We start from the raw sequence: 6943 nt of genomic DNA on the forward strand, positions 1-6943 counted from the left end.
TTTAATACATAACTAATAGTGACAACGATGAATTCAAAACAATAGCAACCATGTTTCGTTTTTGGGAATAAGGCACTATGGGTAATGCAGTCCGATTTGACCTGTAGACATTATTGCGAATGTTTTCACGGCGGGAAAAAGATAATTAACGCCTTAATTAGGAGGTGTGGTCGTGAGAGGCTGGGGCTTAAATAAGGGTTGGACTAAAGGTTGAATCAACACTTATTGTAATCAAGATGGAGACGCATTAGCGCGAGTGTTTGAAGCAGGTATGTGAATCTATCGGCTTGATAACCGGGTTGATGGTTGTGAGAAGAAAGTTTCGTTTAGTTAAACTGACGAATGAATGTGGGGAAGTTGATTGTTAGCGTTCATGGGTGAATACGAGAGTTGTAAATTAGAGTTGAGTTCACTTTATGAAAGGGAGTGTTTGTGTGTGGTAATTACAAGAGAATGGGGAGAGACGGCATCGTAACAAATCTGGAAGTATGACTGCTAGTATGTGAGTGCATTTGTGAGCGGTTGGGTGATTAGCATGAGGAGTGTAAGGATGCACGTGGAGAAAGCAGGGGTTATGTTGGTGGTGAGGGCTTGAAGAATGTATTCGTTAGTTAGTTGGGTGATTAGTATGAGGATCGTAAGGTTATTAGAGGAGAGAGCAGGGGTCATGTTGGGGGTGAGGGTTTGATGAACATATTTGTTGAACAGTTTAAGTACACCAAGCAGGAAATGAGTAAAATGGTTCATTTTAATGCACATCATATCCAGAAGAGGGGTGAATAATTTTTGTACAGAAGGGAAGGGATTGTTGGGAATTCAGTAGGGAGGAAAATTAGCTTTTTATGTAGACAGGGGTAACATCTAAATCGTTTCCTGCAAGGGGTTAAATGAAAGCAAAAAATGAGAGATACGCAATTAATGTTAAGTGCATTAACTCATGGCAATGATGTTAGATGTTAAGCATTGTGATGATGGTAATGAATGTTTGTTTTATTGTTATTTCTAGCGCACCCTGATGAAGGGCACTTGGGGCCCGAAATGCATTGGTCTTTTAAAATAAACGCTGCTTTGAATGAATTCCTGCACTTGTCGTGTTTGAGCAAGAGGTCCGGATGGGCACAGCTTTTACATCAGAAGTTTTGAAAATAGCACAACGTCCCGCGTGTGGATTAAAAATGTGAAATGAAAGGAAAAATACATAAAGCATGGTTTACATGTTTAAATATTGGATTAAAAACGGATGAAAAAACATGAACTGTTAGCCAAAGAGGCGCAATCCAGTTGTGCGGTCGGATGGGGGCATGACAGTGCCCCTCCTTATACATGTTGTTCAAATTCAGATGCCTGTTGGGTTAGGCATTTTACCGATGAGCACGCCAACCAGGACCACTATATACACAATTGAAATTTCTATAAAAATGAGAAGAAGAGGTGTGCGCCCCACAACCCCCATTTGAATATTCGGGGAATCTGTGCCAGGTGACGCGCAGCGCAGTTTTGGATCACCTGCAGCCTATTTAAGGTGGACTGAGGAGCGCCCAGGTAAAGTGCATTCCCGTAATCCAGACGAGACAGAATCAAGGCTTGGACGATGATTCTCCTGGCTTGGAAAGGGAGTAGGGGGAGGATTTTCCTGAGCATTCGTAACAGTCCAAAACATGTGGCCGAAAGCTTCATAGTCTGATGATTAAAACAGAGGGAGCTGTCATGCCATATGCCGAGACTTTAAATTTGTTGCTTAGGAGTGGGCATTGGTCCAAGACAGGGTGGCCAGACATCACTTCACCCCTATGCACCTGGCTTCTCTGGTGCAGGTAACCTCGTTCCTGGGGCATCTACAGGTGGGTTGGGTCTCTAATATTCTGTCTACCAAAGGGTTTCATCAGGACCCTCTGGGGAGGGTCCTTCTTCTTTGAAACTGCTACTGCAACTTCTCCATTGACTTCCATTGGGCACGCAGCGGTGTTTTCACTCTGTACACAGCCTCCGTGTGGTTCCTTGTTTCCCCAGCTCCTCTGGGTCTTCTGGTCCAAGTCCCATTCTTCTTTGCAGTTTGCATTCCACTTTCTTAGTAGATGGTTTGGTGTCCCCCTGGAGACCAGTGTATGTTTGTGCTATTACCTAATTATTTTGAAGTATTCTTCTGTGTATTGTTGTTATCTTTGTGTAGGAGATAAACCAATGGGTTAGTGATTATGTTGTGTAATACATAGACTTATTTTTATAAAACACTGTGTGGTTCTTTTTCATCTACTATACACTGTAAAATAAATGTGGTTAAACAAGCTGCTTTACACTCCTTCAAGATAAGCCTGAAGGCTGCTCTCCACAGTTACCACCTTGAGAGTTTGCTATGGTTATCAAAGACCACTAAAATCAGCATAAGGGTTGCCTGGATTAGTGTGACCCATATACTAAGCCAGCCTCCTACAAAGATGAAGTGTAACAGCCCTGCATAACTTTGGGAAAGGGACTCTTCACTTTCCAAGGACCATACCGCTGGCAGCTGGAGCCCTCATTCCTCCAAACCTTACGGGGATGTTTTGTCACATCTAGGTAGTGGGATAAGTCTCGATTCTCACTAAATGGACTTTGTAATTTTAAATCACAATAGTCACAATTGTTTCTCACAAGCCACCCCGTTTCCAACAACTCCTGCTGGCCCCTGCTCTTTGTCCTACACCCAAGGGTCTAGTTGAAATTACCTTATTACACTTTAACCCACTATGTTCAGCTAAGAATGGAATTTCCGTGAACAACCTCCTTCCCCTTGCTGCTGGTTAGCACTCTCTCATATACACTGATGCCATTGGCTACTAAAACAGTCGCAAAGGCTTCAACTAAGCCCTTCACGGCCTCAGAAGCAAACTGCGCACACGTTAACGCTGCACCTACTACTGTCGTAAAGCCCACCAGTGCCCAATCACTTGAGGAAATGTTTCTTAAAAGCCTAGATCAATGTAGAGGCCGGCTATTCCTCAGAAGCTGGGTATTGTATAACAGACAGACAAACAATTGGTTTTGTCATATAATTTTGCAATTAATCACATGCAGTATTTACATAGGGAAATATGGAGGTCAGACAACAAAATCACGCAAATGCAGTGGCGTAGCAAGGGGGGGGGGCGGGTGACACAAGATTGGGGGGCAGCGACCCGCCCCTACCCCCACCACCTCTCCGCTCGTAGCTGTGGCCATCGTGGGGAGGTAGCTGTGCGGGAATCCCGTCAGCACCCCACCCCCCACTCTTACATGCCGCCGCGGTCAGCCAAAGTTCTAGCTACGCTAGTGCGTAAATGATATATTTTTGATAAGTATTGCAATATCAATGACATAAATTAAGCCATAAGATGGTCCATAGGTGATAGGTGAGGTAAAGTGCTCGTGCAGTGCATAAAAATGGTGCTTAAACAAATATCCAAAGACAGTTAATAACTTCACTGAGCTGTACAAGCTGCTCAAATCAATAATCTCTCAATCGTGGGCCAGATACATCTATTAAGAAAGAAAGAGTATGCCGTTCCTCCTGGTCAGGGGAGGTTGTATGAAATGTATACTCTACCCCAAAGTGAAGAAAAAGTGAAAGATAATGTCTAGACAGCCTGAGGACATGAAGCACGTAGTGGGTGGGGGGACCCACACTGGTGGAACTAAAACCCTCACACACCCAGCAAGCTAGGTGTCATGCTTCATCATCTGGGTTTTGCTCCTCGTCGGGTCGGCGCTGCAATTCCCAACGGGCACCCAAAAATGGGGCTCTTTAACGGAGATCTTTTGTTCCTCGCCGAAAGTTGAGTGCAAGTGAGGGCCAGGTAAGTGTAGACGTTGGTGAGTGTATTTTAAAACAGGGTTGGTTAGTCTGAATAATGAGTTTATTGGGTCAGTAAACCACCCTATTAAAAACGATATGAGTGGCGGTAGTCTGGACACAGTGGGTCAAAGACTCGCTCCGCTCAACTCAGATGGTCAACATGTTTCTCGCCTAATGGTCAGGAGGATCCAACGGCAATTCATCAGGACCAATGTGGTGTAAACTATCTACAAAACGTGAGGGTGTATAACAGGATATCAAATTATTGTGTTTGTGCCTGGACAAATCTACCCTATGAAAGTGTGGAAAAATCTAACACTTCCGCATAGGAGTGGCCTAAAGGAAAGGGAGAAAAGAAGCATAACAGGCCAACACGAAACATTAAAATACACTTTGTCGTTTATATACATGGTAATATGGAGCCAGAGACTCCTCGTATGCATGTCCTATACATGAAGCAATTGTGCTCGAATAGAGTGATCATGCATAAGTGGATGCAGTGTCAAACAACGTGTCAAGTGATCTAAAAGACTTCAAACCAGGGCACCCTGAATTATAGTAACGAGGTCTAAAGCGCTCACCTAAGGATTAAGCTAGTGCCGCTCCAGTCGGTGCGTGGCGGGCCTCTTGGGATGGCGTAGTAGCCTGCTGTAATGTGCATCAAAACAAGAGACTCAACTAGGTAGGTGTATAAATACAATACACCTGCTGGGTGCTAGGTGCTGTCAAGGGAACAGGTAGGCACGATCCCCCGGATCCCCGGTAACCGGGAACCACCGCTAGAGGAACGAATCACCCCTGAGCCTAATGTGCCGCCCACAAAGGTCGGCAGCCCATGTCAGCGTTAGGGTCGGTCAGTCACAAAAACAGCGGTCACCCGTCCACCAGCGTCTAGGGAATCCCAGACCGTTCGATCATTGTTACGTGATCCAGGTAGTAGTTTACTTACGGTTCTGTTGCCCAAGGGTGGTTTGTAAACCTACCCCGCTCCGCCGAAACCGGGAAGTGGTGTTCACTATCCAATGCTCCAAGAAGAACTGGTTCGGTCAAGTGTAGGCGTACACTGATTGGGCGTCTAGTGTCAAATGACTAGTGTCGGAAGACCCACCCAAGCATTGTAACTATGGGCGCCATCTTGGAACGGTGTGCTACTTCAGTATCAGGTCGTAATTGGTAACTCTCAGGGGCTAAAAAGGACCCCAGAAGGGGTAATGATACTCACTTCACTATGGTCCTGTATTATATAATTTATAGGGTAAATGTCAACTCGACAGAGTAGGTAATATGGGTTGTATGCATCGTGGAAAGGACCATGTGATGCGAGTTGAACCAAGGTAACTCCGGAGTTACTGTTATATTGTTCACGCGCCAGGCGAGTCCAAATATTGGTGCGGGACATTCGAGGGTCACTACCGTGGCAGTAAATAATTCAGTCCACCCATTGTCTATCAGGGGCGGTGCAGGGCTGTAGGGTTATTGACAATACTGTGGAAGAGTGTTGATATATCAGTGTGTAAGTGTACCCCACGGTATATCGTCATTCAAACCTCTCGTATCAGATGAAAGTCTGTACACCCATCTTTGTTCGAGTCTAAACAGTGCTTGTGCTGTGATTCTCGGATGTGACTCCAAAACGACCCATCTAAGGGAGTCTGGTGTATGGTGTAGACTCTTACAGTGTGTATACAGTTTTGTGGTCTCCTTCAAGCATCTTATATTACTTTTATGCTCGGTGATGCGTGTTTTAATAGCTCGTGTCGTCATCCCTATGTAGATCAGTGTACAGGGGCATTGCAATAGGTAAATGCAGTTGGTGGAGTTACAATTAGTGTGGCGTGTCAGTGACCAAGTTAGGGTGTCGGACAAGGTAACCTCCTTGGTAGTGATCGTCTGTTTACAGGACGTACAATTACCACAGGGGAAGTGTCCAACAACTGGTGGAAGCCCCCATAGAGTGCCCTGGGGGTTCTGTGTTTCTTTTCTGGCAGGTCTGGTATGGATCAATATGTCTTTCAGATTCTGTGTCCTCTTAAAGGCGAATCTGGGTTGAGGTAAAGAAAGTTCACCAGAAGCTAGGATACCCCAATGTTTTTTGATCACCTTTTTCATTTTATTTGAAGAAGGGGTAAATGAGGTAACGCAGGTCAGGACGTCAGTTTGTTCCCTAGTCCTGGTCTCAAGCAGTGCTTCTCTGGGATTATTCCTAGCGCGTTTCATAGCTCTTGTAATAGTGTTACTTGGATAACCTCTTTCTTTTAAATTGTTTGCTAGGATATCCGCCTCTTTTTTGTAGTCCACTACTGAGCTACAGTTTCTCCTCAAACGGAGAAACTGACCGAAAGGTAAGTTATCCCTCAATGCCTTGGGATGGTGACTGCTGTAGAGCAAGAGGCTATTCCTGTCGGTTGTTTTTTTGTAAAGGCTGGTTGACAGAACCCCAGAAGCCAATCTGATGTCTAGGTCCAGAAATGCTATGTGGGTAGTGGAGATGTGATTGGTAAATTTCAAATAAGGGTTCTGCACATTAATCCATTGACAGAAATCCTCACATAGTGTACACGGTCCTTTCCACAAGATGAGGATATCATCTATAAAGCGTCTCCACATGATCAAGTTATCACCAAACGGATTAGTGGGGCTCTGGATGATCTCCTCTTCGAATGCGGCCATGTAAAGGCAGGCCAGACTAGGGGCAAATGTACTACCCATTGAAGTACCCTGGCATTGGTGGAACAGCTCATTCCGGAATTCGAAAAAGTTCTCCGTCAATGCCAGGGACGCTAAGTCCATGATGAATGACACAGGTGTGGGTGATGTCCATTCCTCATTGCGTAGTGCTGCTTCAATCACTGCGAGGGTTGCCTGTTGTGGGATATTAGTGTACAACGCCTCCACATCTAAAGTAACCAGGAGGCTAATCTCCCCATTCGGTTCAAACCCTTCAATAGTTCTGAGGATGTCACTGGTGTCTTTGATGTATGACGGTATTTTTTGGACCAGGGGTTGTAGGAAGTGGTCTACAAATCTGGACAAAGGCTCAAGGACAGAGCCTATCCCGGACACAATAGGTCTGCCCGGGATCGGTGAGGTTCCTTTGTGGACCTTGGGCAACGTGTAGAAATATGGTGTTAC

The 6943-nt window shown here is 45.2% G+C and overlaps 1 long non-coding RNA gene across 1 annotated transcript; it reads left to right on the plus strand.

The window, feature by feature from the left end:
• The first annotated feature begins 231 nt into the window (after positions 1-231).
• Positions 232-1176, plus strand: LOC146799420 (uncharacterized). The gene is made up of 2 exons (XR_014969272.1): positions 232-269; positions 1007-1176. It is a non-coding gene; the product is annotated as an uncharacterized LOC146799420 (long non-coding RNA).
• Positions 1177-6943: the final 5767 nt, after the last annotated feature.

The sequence above is a fragment of the Triturus cristatus genome, chromosome 9 (assembly GCF_964204655.1).
Source record: "Triturus cristatus chromosome 9, aTriCri1.1, whole genome shotgun sequence".
Classification (NCBI taxonomy): domain Eukaryota; kingdom Metazoa; phylum Chordata; class Amphibia; order Caudata; family Salamandridae; genus Triturus; species Triturus cristatus.